Raw genomic sequence first — 15,000 nt, 5'->3', positions numbered from 1 at the left:
ACAAGTTTTCTTTATAGTATTGACAAAATCATATGTTTACGCATAACATAAGTTTTGACCAATACGAGGAGGGGCCCGCCAACGACCACCTCCCTATAGTAGTTTTTTACCCCACGCACTACTGCGTGCCTGTTTACAGTACTAGTGCCAGCTATCACTAGGTTTATATATCATGTTTCAGTGATATATGGGTAAATTCTACCATTTATTCTTATGTATATGGCATTTCTATGCCATATTTATACAATCCATTCATATCTTAATGTATATTTATTATATTATACATTATTATGCCTTATAGGTATTATACCTATAAGCCATATCCATACGATTCATTCACTAGTGCCGCCCCTCACTAGGTTTATAATTGTTATATCATTGATATACAATTTATTTCTATATATATGGCATTTATATGCCATATCCATACAATGCATTCACATTTCAATGTATATTTACTTGTTATACATTATTATGCCTTATAGGTATTATACCTATAAGCCATATCCATACGATTCACTTATATAAATATATGTATATTTTTCTATACATAATTTTTTTTTACTTTTGTATGGATTTCTATGCATATCCATAGTTTATATGGATATGCTTGGCGTTCTATATAGTATTGACAAATTCATATGCATAACATAAGTTTTGACCAATACGAGGAGGGGCCCGCCAACGACCACCTCCCTATAGTAGTTTTTTACCCCACGCACTACTGCGTGCCTGTTTACAGTACTAGTGCCAGCTATCACTAGGTTTATATATCGTGTTTCAGTGATATATGGGTAAATTCTACCATTTATTCTTATGTATATGGCATTTCTATGCCATATTTATACAATCCATTCATATCTTAATGTATATTTATTATATTATACATTATTATGCCTTATAGGTATTATACCTATAAGCCATATCCATACGATTCATTCACTAGTGCCGCCCCTCACTAGGTTTATAATTTTTATATCATTGATATACAATTTATTTCTATATATATGGCATTTATATGCCATATCCATACAATGCATTCACATTTCAATGTATATTTACTTGTTATACATTATTATGCCTTATAGGTATTATACCTATAAGCCATATCCATACGATTCACTTATATAAATATATGTATATTTTTCTATACATAATTTTTTTTTACTTTTGTATGGATTTCTATGCATATCCATAGTTTATATGGATATGCTTGGCGTTCTATATAGTATTGACAAATTCATATGCATAACATAAGTTTTGACCAATACGAGGAGGGGCCCGCCAACGACCACCTCCCTATAGTAGTTTTTTACCCCACGCACTACTGCGTGCCTGTTTACAGTACTAGTGCCAGCTATCACTAGGTTTATATATCGTGTTTCAGTGATATATGGGTAAATTCTACCATTTATTCTTATGTATATGGCATTTCTATGCCATATTTATACAATCCATTCATATCTTAATGTATATTTATTATATTATACATTATTATGCCTTATAGGTATTATACCTATAAGCCATATCCATACGATTCATTCACTAGTGCCGCCCCTCACTAGGTTTATAATTGTTATATCATTGATATACAATTTATTTCTATATATATGGCATTTATATGCCATATCCATACAATGCATTCACATTTCAATGTATATTTACTTGTTATACATTATTATGCCTTATAGGTATTATACCTATAAGCCATATCCATACGATTCACTTATATAAATATATGTATATTTTTCTATACATAATTTTTTTTTACTTTTGTATGGATTTCTATGCATATCCATAGTTTATATGGATATGCTTGGCGTTCTATATAGTATTGACAAATTCATATGCATAACATAAGTTTTGACCAATACGAGGAGGGGCCCGCCAACGACCACCTCCCTATAGTAGTTTTTTACCCCACGCACTACTGCGTGCCTGTTTACAGTACTAGTGCCAGCTATCACTAGGTTTATATATCGTGTTTCAGTGATATATGGGTAAATTCTACCATTTATTCTTATGTATATGGCATTTCTATGCCATATTTATACAATCCATTCATATCTTAATGTATATTTATTATATTATACATTATTATGCCTTATAGGTATTATACCTATAAGCCATATCCATACGATTCATTCACTAGTGCCGCCCCTCACTAGGTTTATAATTGTTATATCATTGATATACAATTTATTTCTATATATATGGCATTTATATGCCATATCCATACAATGCATTCACATTTCAATGTATATTTACTTGTTATACATTATTATGCCTTATAGGTATTATACCTATAAGCCATATCCATACGATTCACTTATATAAATATATGTATATTTTTCTATACATAATTTTTTTTTACTTTTGTATGGATTTCTATGCATATCCATAGTTTATATGGATATGCTTGGCGTTCTATATAGTATTGACAAATTCATATGCATAACATAAGTTTTGACCAATACGAGGAGGGGCCCGCCAACGACCACCTCCCTATAGTAGTTTTTTACCCCACGCACTACTGCGTGCCTGTTTACAGTACTAGTGCCAGCTATCACTAGGTTTATATATCGTGTTTCAGTGATATATGGGTAAATTCTACCATTTATTCTTATGTATATGGCATTTCTATGCCATATTTATACAATCCATTCATATCTTAATGTATATTTATTATATTATACATTATTATGCCTTATAGGTATTATACCTATAAGCCATATCCATACGATTCATTCACTAGTGCCGCCCCTCACTAGGTTTATAATTGTTATATCATTGATATACAATTTATTTCTATATATATGGCATTTATATGCCATATCCATACAATGCATTCACATTTCAATGTATATTTACTTGTTATACATTATTATGCCTTATAGGTATTATACCTATAAGCCATATCCATACGATTCACTTATATAAATATATGTATATTTTTCTATACATAATTTTTTTTTACTTTTGTATGGATTTCTATGCATATCCATAGTTTATATGGATATGCTTGGCGTTCTATATAGTATTGACAAATTCATATGCATAACATAAGTTTTGACCAATACGAGGAGGGGCCCGCCAACGACCACCTCCCTATAGTAGTTTTTTACCCCACGCACTACTGCGTGCCTGTTTACAGTACTAGTGCCAGCTATCACTAGGTTTATATATCGTGTTTCAGTGATATATGGGTAAATTCTACCATTTATTCTTATGTATATGGCATTTCTATGCCATATTTATACAATCCATTCATATCTTAATGTATATTTATTATATTATACATTATTATGCCTTATAGGTATTATACCTATAAGCCATATCCATACGATTCATTCACTAGTGCCGCCCCTCACTAGGTTTATAATTGTTATATCATTGATATACAATTTATTTCTATATATATGGCATTTATATGCCATATCCATACAATGCATTCACATTTCAATGTATATTTACTTGTTATACATTATTATGCCTTATAGGTATTATACCTATAAGCCATATCCATACGATTCACTTATATAAATATATGTATATTTTTCTATACATAATTTTTTTTTATTTTTGTATGGATTTCTATGCATATCCATAGTTTATATGGATATGCTTGGCGTTCTATATAGTATTGACAAATTCATATGCATAACATAAGTTTTGACCAATACGAGGAGGGGCCCGCCAACGACCACCTCCCTATAGTAGTTTTTTACCCCACGCACTATTGCGTGCATGTTTACAGTACTAGTGCCAGCTATCATTTGGTTTATATATCGTGTTTCAGTGATATATGGGTAAATTCTACCATTTATTCTTATGTATATGGCATTTCTATGCCATATTTATATAATTCATTCATATCTTAATTTATATTTATTATATTATACATTATTATGCCTTATAGGTATTATACCTATAAGCCATATCCATACGATTCATATACTAGTGCAGCCCCTCACTAGGTTTATATATCTCATTTTAATTATATATTGGTAAATTCTATTATTTATTCTTGTGTATATGGCACTTATATGCCGCCATATCTATAAAAATGCATTTATATTTCAATGTATATTTTCTATATTATACATTATTATGCCTTAAAAAGTTATTATACCTACCATAAGGCGATATCCATACGATTCATTTATATAAAAGATATATGTATAATTTTCTATACATAATTTTTTTTTATGAATATATATGGGTTTCCTAAGCATATCCATATAATACATTTAGTTTTATATGGATTAGATTGGTCTTCTTTATTGTATTGCCAAACTCATATTGATAAAATAAGTTTTGAACAATAAGAGGATCAGCCGCCAACCAACCAACCACTGCTACCATTGGAGGAACATATACTTACTTTTTATATGTCCTCTTACTTGAATGGTCCTCTCTTTACTTGAAAATTTCATTACCATAGGAATCTATTTATACATGGAATATGATTTCCACTACTTTTTCGCGTCACTAATAATTAATATGACGATACAGACTTGCTACCATAACATAAGTCTTGAACAATAATAGGAGCAGCCGCCAACCAACCACCAACCAACCAACCACTGCTACCATTGATAGTAATTTTATATGTCCTCTTTACTTGAATTTCAATACCATAGGAATATTTATACATGGAATATGTTTTGCCACTACTTTTTCGCGTCACTAATAATATGACGATACAGTCTTGCTACCATAACATAAGTTTTGAACAATAAGAGGAGCAGACACACCAACCAACCAACCGCGCTGCTACCATTGAAGGAACATATACTTATATTTATATAAGTCCTCTTTACTTGAATGGCCTCTTTACTTGAATTTCAATACCATAGGAATATTTATTTATACATGGAATATGTTTTGCCACTACTTTTTCGCGTCACTAATAATATGACGATATAGACTTGCTACCATAACATAAGTTTTGAACAATAAGAGGAGCAGACACCAACCAACCAACCGCTGCTACCATTGAATGAACCATATATACAAACTTTTATATATGTCCTCTTTACTTGAATTTTAATACCATAGGAATATTTATACATGGAATATGTTTGCCACTTTATCATCGCGTCACTAATAAGATGACGATACATTTTGTTTGTTCAATATTTACTTATATATTGATGTTTCCAATTTAGGTCTTTTATATTTCTTCTTCCCTACCTTACACACCACAAACAAAGTGGCGTGCGATGCTGCAAGCAAGCATAATGATTATGCCCGCTTTGCAACATCTTTATTATCGAATCATCAAGCAAAGGATAAGCTTCAGTGGATCGCAGTATGGCAGCTGCTCAACCACTTACAACACCTTGCCTGTTACAAAAGTCGTTTACAATTGATTCTAGGCTTTGTCATTGTATTAAATAATGCTTTTATATGTAACTAGCGCGGCATCAGGTGATCAAAGATCCTCCCAATTTACTATGTTACAAATTACATTGGCATCACATCCATTGTCGTTTATAAAGTAAATTATAAACTTTAAATGGTTTAGAAGCCATACAATGCAAATTGCCCCTTATTTATCATTGCAGTCCAGCACGGATACGACCTTAGAGGCGTTCAGGCATAATCCAACGGACGTAGCGTCATACCACTGTTCGCTCGAACAAGTATTGTGCCATTGGTCCGTACCTGCGGTTCCTCTCGTACTACGCAGGAATGCTGTCGCAACAACGTTTTGTCATTAGTAGGGTAAAACTAACCTGTCTCACGACGGTCTAAACCCAGCTCACGTTCCCTTGCATGGGTGAACAATCCAACGCTTGGTGAATTTTGCTTCACAATGATAGGAAGAGCCGACATCGAAGGATCAAAAAGCGACGTCGCTATGAACGCTTGGCCGCCACAAGCCAGTTATCCCTATGGTAACTTTTCTGACACCTCTTGTTAAAAACTCTTTAAACCAAAAGGATCGATAGGCCGAGCTTTTGCTGTCCCTGTGTGTACTGAACACCGAGATCAAGTCAGCATTTGCCCTTTTGCTCTATGTGTGGTTTCTGTCCGCACTGAGCTGGCCTTGGGACACCTCCGTTATTATTTGAGAGATGTACCGCCCCAGTCAAACTCCCTACCTGGCAATGTCCTTGAATTGGATCATACCTGAGTAATTGGAGTTATACCAAATTTTCAAATCAAAAATACATAAATGCACCGTTTTATTAAAGAATTTGTTTGCGATTATATAACAAACTCGTGATACTTTGATCAAGAAGCTTGCATCAAAACCCAATACCATAAGATATAATAAATATATCCGTATAATGGCTAGGAAATGATACACGTTCCATTTAATCAAGTAAGTAAGGAAACAATAAGAGTAGTGGTATTTCATTGGCGATACCAAACCGAAGTCTAATATCTCCCACTTATTCTACACCTCTTATGTCTCCTTACACTGCCAGATTAGAGTCAAGCTCAAAAGGGTCTTCTTTCCCCGCTAATTATTCCAAGCCCGTTCCCTTGGCTGTGGTTTCGCTAGATAGTAGATAGGGACAGTAGGAATCTCGTTAATCCATTCATGCGCGTCACTAATTAGATTTTTTTTTTTTTTTTTTTTGATATGATACTTTATATTTACGTCTGCCCGGTGGGCAATAGATTAAATTTTTTGATAAAATTGAGTGTGAGGTAACAATATTTTGTGTTTTGAGGTGTATTAAGATTATACAAGATAGGTGTGAGTGGATTAGTGAGTTTGTGTGTCAGTTTTGGTGGTTACATCAATTATGATGCCTTAGGATCAAGGGACCCTGAAGGGCAGGTCCGCAGGGTGTCGTCTTTTTAACCTCCGAGGTTGTCCATCCAGCACTCTGGTTGCGAGTGGGTTTATGTGGGCTACCATTTTATCCAGATGCCTTCTGCTGAATTTAGCTACCTCTTCTACCACTGTGGGAAGCTTTAAGTCCCTCTTTATTGTGGTGTTACGTACGTAGAACGGCGCATTTAGAATTTGACGCAGGATTCTGTTTTCTGCTCTTTCTAGTTTTTTTAAATTTGAACTGGCTGCAGTGCCCCATATTTCAATGCCATAAATCCACGCTGGTTTGATTATGCTATTATAAAGGAGCAATTTGTTTTTTAAGGATAATTTACTCCTTCTTTGCAATAACCACCACATTTGCCGGCTTTTTAGTTTCATTAGCTTTGTTTTGGCCACTATGTGATCCTTCCATGTTAGTCTACGGTCCAGTGTCAGGCCCAGATATTTGACTGAAGGCTGTTGTGGTATGGCAGCATTGTTTAACAAAACCGCTGGGGATATTCCTGGCCTTAGAGAGAAGGTTATATGCGTAGACTTCTCTGGGTTGATAATGATATTCCATCTCTTTAGCCATGGTTCTATGTTGGACAGAGCTTGTTGTAGGCCTTGCGCAGCCATTGGCAGGGAGTCTTCGGAGACTAAGAAAGCCGTGTCATCCGCGTATGTGCATACCATGCTGTGGCTACCAGAGGGAATGGGCATGTCCGCGGTATACACCGAGTATAGTATAGGACTTAGCACGCTGCCTTGGGGAACTCCGGCGGCCACTTCGTGGATAGGCGATTCCTGATGTTTGCACCTTACGTAAAATCTTCTATTTTCGAGGTAGCCCTTTAGTAGAAGATAGTAAGGGGTAGGCAGGCTGTGCTTTAATTTGAACAGTAGGCCCTGGTGCCATACTCTGTCAAACGCTTGCCTGACGTCTAGGAACGCTGCAGAGCAGAACCTTTTAGTCTCGAAGGAGTCTAGAATGCAGCTGACTACCCTGTGACACTGCTGTATAGTCCCGTGAGCTCGCCTGAAGCCAAACTGGTGATCTGGGATAACATGTTGTTCTTCTAATATAGGCATCAATCTCCTCAGGAATAATTTTTCCAGGATTTTTGAGAGAATTGACAGGAGGCTGATGGGCCTGTATGATCCCAGTTCGGCCTCAGGCTTACCTGGTTTGGCGATGACGATAACTTCGGCACATTTCCATTGTGTTGGGAAATGACCGAGTCTTAGACTTTGGTTCATGATGAACTTTAGGTTTCCGATGCAGTTCGGCGGCATGAACTTCAGAGCAGCGGCATCCAGGCGATCATACCCGGGAGACTTTGATGGTTTGAGTGTTGCTATCTCCTCCTCTATCTCCTCGCAGTCGATTTCTGGAATGGGCAAGTCCATGGGACACGCCACATCCAGGAAATGAAGAGTCTCTTGATGGTCCACTGGGTCGCACAGGTCGAATGGCTGGAAACTACTCTTTAAGTGGTCGGCAAAGGCGTTTGCTTTTTCCTGGTCTGAACGACACCAAGCTCCAGTTGATGATCTGACCGGGGCTATCCTCCGTGTGGGTCGCTTTAAATACTTTGTTGCATTCCAAAGCTTGTGGTGTGCACTACAGGGTTCAAGGTCCGCGAGGTAAGCTTCTAGGGACTTGCTTTTTAGATCAAGAAGCATCCTGCTAAGGTCTTTACAAGCCCTGTTGTAGATTGTTTTGTCTGACCGTCTTCTACTAAGCTGCCAGACCCTCCTCAAACGCCGTTTTTCGCTTACCATTGTTGCCAGCTCGGTTGACCAGAGATAGTTGTCTCTGTGGCCTCTGGTGTGCACCGTTCGCGTGGTTTCAGCCTCTGGAGTTGCGATGCTTGCTGCCAGATGAACCTGTCTGGTGAGGTACTCCACCGCTTCGTCGATGTCTATTGGACTTTCTAGAACTGGCTGGGGGTCTACATGATTTTCTAGCCAAGACTTAAAAATCGGGATGTTTGTATTCCGTCTGATGAGCTTGACTACAGTTGGATTTCTCAGATAGGAGTTGTTATACAAAATCTTGACCATGCTGTGATCGGATGTAAGATCATGGCATGCAGCCGTAGATATTTTTGTGGGGTCAACTCCTCTGCTGAATGCAAAGTCCAAGAGGTCCGGAATTTTGGCTGGGTCGGTGGGCCAGTAGGTAGGCTCTCCAGTTGAATAGACGGTGCAACCCAGTGCCCTGATGCATCCAAGAAGTGTGCTTCCTTTCGGGTTGACGGTTCGTGATCCCCACCAGGTATGTTTTGCGTTGAAGTCGCCTCCGATTAAGAATCTAGGACCCAGATTCAGTAGTACGTCGGACAGATCACTTTGGCTCAGTGTGTATCTTGGAGGGAGGTATGCGGAGGCGATGGTAATTTTGCCTTGCGACGTTATAAGGTGGATTTTCGCACACTGCATCCATTCCAGTTGTACGGGCTCGAGCTCCTCGTATTGAATGCCGCGTCTGATGATAATAGAGGCTCCTCCACGCATCCGGTCGCCAGGGTGCAATGCGTTGATTATTTCGTAGCCGGGAATGGTAAAGTGGGATCTGGTGGTGAAGTGTGTCTCGGACACGAGTAAGATGTCTACTTGGTTGGTCTTTATATAATGCTCGACCTCGGGCTTGCTCCGAGCCAAGCCGTTCGCATTCCATATTATAAGTTGGGTGTTTATGGACATTTATGATTGTTCTGGTTGGAGAGCATTGTCATCACTAAGTTTTGGAACTGATTGAACATGGAGTTCATCATGGATTCCATTCGGCGCATCATTCTCTCCTCCAAGGCATCAAGGGGGGACTGGCCATTATTGTCGAAGTTTCCAGCCGCGGCAGCCCTAGCAACGTTGGCGTAACTGTATTTGTGATTCCCTGTTTGGTTCGCGGCACTGCTCGCTGGGAAATTTGCGTGTGGAGCAGGATTGGATGAAGAAGTAGTTACTGCCTTAGGCTTAGGGCTGAAGCGCTTCTTGGCTTCTACGTAGACTCTACAACCGCGGTAGGAGGCGGTGTGTTCATCACCACAATTTCCGCACACAGGTGGGTCTTCCTTTGCCTTCATGCAATTCAGGGAGTCGTGTGATAATCCGCATTTGACACAGACATGTTGGAGTTTGCAGTACCTCTTAGTATGCCCAAAAGCTTGGCAGCGGAAGCATTGTACCACTCCGTCGAACTTTTTTGGCTCCTCAATGGAGACGACGGCATGGCACAGTCTGTTGGTTTCGAAGACTTTCTTGTTTGTTGGAGCTGGTTCGAGGTTGACGAAAAACATCGACAATGGCATTTTTGTTACTCTTGATACTGCATTTTTAGCATCACGCACATTGTGGCCGAGATTCACAAAGGCTTGCTTGACCTCCTCAATTGGTGTAGTATGGTGTAGTCCTTTGACAACAATGCGGAAAGCTCGCTCTTCCTTCAGTTGGAAGGTACGGAAAGCTACTTGACAGTTGTCCAGGTGAGCAACAATTTTTCGGTAAGTGGTGCTGTCCTTCGGCATCAGCCTGATGTTGCCTCTTCCCGTTGCCTTGTAAGAGAAAGTATCGGAATTCACCAATGTGCGCAGTTCGTTTAAAAATTCGCCAATGTTTTCTACATCCGGCACAAAGATTGGAGGGGGCTTGGGTGCTGCTTTAGGTTCGGCATTATCGACGGTCTTTTCATTGCTGCTCTCTACCGGCAGAGAAGCGAAGCGGTTAGAGGTGCTAGGACCAATATCCATCTTTTTGTCTTGATTCACGGCAGCCTTATTCTTTATGGTCTTTTTAGGAAAAATGTAAGGGCGAGTTATCTCACCTTCCTCAGGTGAAGAGATGTTTGAGGGGCTCGAGGAGCTCGAGGAGCTCGGGGTTGGGCTGGGAGATTTTTCCCGTTTCTCCACGATGATTTTCTTTACGCCTCTAATTGCCTCTGGCGACCCGGGAGGTAGACTCCTTTTGACTCCTTTTGGTAAGACTCTCGGCTTCAGAACCTGCCAAGTGCATTTTTTGAGTGCGGCTACAGCCGCGTTGTCCACTTCCATGCTGCCGGTGTTGCTATTGTCACCCATGGCGACAGCACCACCAACAAGCACAGCCGGCTAACTGTGTGAGTGAACTATTTATTTCCTTTCCCTCTGCTGACAAAAATCGACGACGAGGTGTCGCCGAAATGTAGGCAATAGTTTTAGGAGTCGCCGCCCTCTGGCGGAGTGATACAGCGATGAGGAGTCGCCGAATGTATGCTATGAATCCTGGAGTAGTCGCCCTCTGGCGGAATGAAATCAGCTGATTTCCAAAAAAACCAACCAATTTGCGGAGACACGAACCGGTTCAAATTTAGTGCAGACGCGAACCGCGCTGCTGTCAAAATGTTATCTAGATAAGGCAGGCGCCACTCGAGAGAGAGCGCCTCTCTCACAACGATGAAGTATGAGTTTTATTGCCGAAATTGGCCTGACACACGGGGCGCCCGAGAGAGCGCCTCTGTCTCAGCACGTCGAACGTTCTCGAAATGTCTGGGGTGGAAAATCGCGATTTTGGCCTTCCCACCACCTTTTTCGTGCAGAAAACACGCGGAATGACTATGCGACCACAATGCGCGAATATTTGTGCTATTTTTAGCAATGGAATAGGAGTTTTATTGCCGAAATTGGCCTGACACACGGGGCGCCCGAGAGAGCGCCTCTGTCTCAGCACGTCGAACGTTCTCGAAATGTCTGGGGTGGAAAATCGCGATTTTGGCCTTCCCACCACCTTTTTCGTGCAGAAAACACGCGGAATGACTATGCGACCACAATGCGCGAATATTTGTGACTAATTAGATGACGAGGCATTTGGCTACCTTAAGAGAGTCATAGTTACTCCCGCCGTTGACCCGCGCTTACTTGAATTTCTTCACTTTGACATTCAGAGCACTGGGCAGAAATCACATTGTGTCAACACCCGCTAGGGCCATCACAATGCTTTGTTTTAATTAGACAGTCGGATTCCCCAAGTCCGTGCCAGTTCTGAATTGATTGTTAATTGATAATCGTTATAATTAATAAGAACTAATTGGTTTAACCCAATTAGTATTCTTAAAAATTTTAGCAAGAAAGTTCCACAATTGGCTACGTAACTAAACTATCCGGGGAACAAGTGACCAACATAAATGCCAGACACTCTATTTACCCAGAACGAGCACATAAACCATGTTATTGTTTCCCAATCAAGCCCGACTATCTCAATCTTCAGAGCCAATCCTTATCCCGAAGTTACGGATCTAATTTGCCGACTTCCCTTACCTACATTATTCTATCGACTAGAGACTCTTCACCTTGGAGACCAGCTGCGGATATTGGTACGGCCTGTTGAGAAGTTTGCGTGTCCCCACCATAAATTTTCAAGGTCCGAGGAGAAAATATCGACACAACAGTATATGTCATGCTCTTCTAGCCCATCTACCATATCTCTCTGCGAAAGACTTCCATGGTAGTACGGCTATAAAACAGAAAAGAAAACTCTTCCGATATCTCTCGACGGCTTCTTTATGGTCGTTCCTGTTGCCAGGATGAGCACGAGGCCCATATTTAATAACAAACGGATACTCAACAGGTTACGGAATTGGAACCGTATTCCCTTTCGTTCAAAATTATTCAAGTATATTAATTAGCTTGATTTATATAATATAATTATATTTGTATGGCATTTGTGTTTTACTTGAAAATTTTCGGCTTTCGCCTTGAACTTAGGACCGACTAACTCGTGATCAACCACTGTTCACACGAAACCCTTCTCCACTTCAGTCCTCCAAGGTCTCATTCGATTATTTGCTACTACCACCAAGATCTGTACCAATGGCAGCTCCATGCAGGCTTACGCCAAACACTTCTACGCATACCATTGTACCTTCCTACTCACTAAAGTTTCAAAATTTATATCACAAGTAATATAAATCATCTACTTTAGCGGTAATGTATAGGTATACAACTTAAGCGCCATCCATTTTAAGGGCTAGTTGCTTCGGCAGGTGAGTTGTTACACACTCCTTAGCGGATTTCGACTTCCATGATCACCGTCCTGCTGTTTTAAGCAACCAACGCCTTTCATGGTATCTGCATGAGTTGTTAATTTGGGCACCGTAACATTACGTTTGGTTCATCCCACAGCGCCAGTTCTGCTTACCAAAAGTGGCCCACTGGGCACATTATATCATAACCTTGAACTTCATATCAAGAAAGTTAAGGTTCTTACCCATTTAAAGTTTGAGAATAGGTTAAGATCGTTTCGACCCTAAGGCCTCTAATCATTCGCTTTACCAGATAAGATTATTTTATATAACATTAAAATGCACCAGCTATCCTGAGGGAAACTTCGGAAGGAACCAGCTACTAGATGGTTCGATTGGTCTTTCGCCCCTATACTCAATTCTGACAATCGATTTGCACGTCAGAACTGTTTCGGTCTTCCATCAGGGTTTCCCCTGACTTCAACCTGATCAAGTATAGTTCACCATCTTTCGGGTCACAGCATATATGCTCAAGGTACGTTCCAGTTAGAGGCATAAATAATATAAATATCATTATACATAACTATATAGAACGCCCCGGGATTGTGTTAATTAGCTATAAATAGTTAAAAAACTAATCCCATTATTAGTCAAGTTAATTACGCTATTAGGTTTATATCCCAATAACTTGCACATATGTTAGACTCCTTGGTCCGTGTTTCAAGACGGGTCCCGAAGGTATCCTGAATCTTTCGCATTGTTAATCATACAAGTGCATATAATAAACACAAAAATCAATGATAATTATGCCATTATATAATTCCGAAAAATTAACGCACTGTATTCATATAAATCTATCAGCACTTTATCAAATTAATAACATTTATTCTGTGTTAAAATGCAAGCAAATTAATTTGAATAAACTATAAGTTATATTTTATGATAAATTTTGTATGCTAATAGATTACAATGTCCTTATATGGAAAAAATGCACACTATTATCATAATATTGTTTAAATATTACAATTTTAATGATGAATTTTCCATAACGGATATTCAGGTTCATCGGGCTTAACCTCTAAGCAGTTTCACGTACTGTTTAACTCTCTATTCAGAGTTCTTTTCAACTTTCCCTCACGGTACTTGTTTACTATCGGTCTCATGGTTATATTTAGTTTTAGATGGAGTTTACCACCCACTTAGTGCTGCACTATCAAGCAACACGACTCTTTGGAAACATCATCTAGTAATCATTAACGTTATACGGGCCTGGCACCCTCTATGGGTAAATGGCCTCATTTAAGAAGGACTTAAATCGTTAATTTCTCATACTAGAATATTGACGCTCCATACACTGCATCTCACATTTGCCATATAGACAAAGTGACTTAGTGCTGAACTGATTTCTTTTCGCTCGCCGCTACTAAGAAAATCCTGGTTAGTTTCTTTTCCTCCCCTAATTAATATGCTTAAATTCAGGGGGTAGTCCCATATGAGTTGAGGTTGTGTATAACTTTTTTTGCAATTAATTCTTTATATATAATGATAAAACATTTTATTAAATTCGTTATATATTTTATATATTTGGTATGGCATTTGTTTGGTCTAACGAATCAACGAAGAATAATAATATTGTCAACGGCTTTCTATTTACTAATCTTTAATAAGAGACAATTCTAGATAAATTTTTTATGCTAGACATTTCTCAGTATTATTTGATTGAAAAAGAAAATATTTCTCTTCGTTTTTCACATTCAAATTATTTACTAATGTGAGATAATGTTTTTCATATATTTGTTAATATTATGAATAATATAATAATTAAATTATTATTATCCAATAATATACCATATGCTTATAAAATTTCATTATAAAATTTATATAAACAACTTAATTAGCATAGTCTTACAACCCTCAACCATATGTAGTCCAAGCAGCACTATAAAATTAATTAAAGTACATAACAGCATGGACTGCGATATGCGTTCAAAATGTCGATGTTCATGTGTCCTGCAGTTCACACGATGACGCACAGTTTGCTGCGTTCTTCATCGACCCATGAGCCGAGTGATCCACCGCTTAGAGTTTTATATATTGGTTTGGTAATTTTGTCATATATGTTTTTATTGAAAGAAATTAAAAATACACCATTTTACTGGCATATATCAATTCCTTCAATAAATTGATTTTTATACCTAAAACGAATGCTGCGAAATGTCTTAGT

The 15,000-nt window shown here is 38.6% G+C and overlaps 1 non-coding gene and 1 pseudogene across 1 annotated transcript; both read right to left on the bottom strand.

Annotated features, from left to right (window-relative positions):
- Window positions 1-5,275: 5,275 nt before the first annotated feature.
- On the bottom strand, window positions 5,276-14,282 carry LOC119562514 (annotated as a pseudogene).
- Window positions 14,283-14,684: 402 nt separating this feature from the next.
- LOC119562503 lies at window positions 14,685-14,863 on the bottom strand. The gene has a single exon (XR_005221865.1). It is a non-coding gene; the product is annotated as a 5.8S ribosomal RNA (ribosomal RNA).
- Between the last annotated feature and the right edge of the window lie 137 nt (window positions 14,864-15,000).

This window comes from Drosophila subpulchrella, unplaced genomic scaffold (assembly GCF_014743375.2).
Source record: "Drosophila subpulchrella strain 33 F10 #4 breed RU33 unplaced genomic scaffold, RU_Dsub_v1.1 Primary Assembly Seq53, whole genome shotgun sequence".
Classification (NCBI taxonomy): Eukaryota; Metazoa; Arthropoda; class Insecta; order Diptera; family Drosophilidae; genus Drosophila; species Drosophila subpulchrella.
The sequence above is the reverse complement of the archived record's forward strand: the minus strand, read 5'-3'. Positions and strand labels throughout refer to the sequence as shown.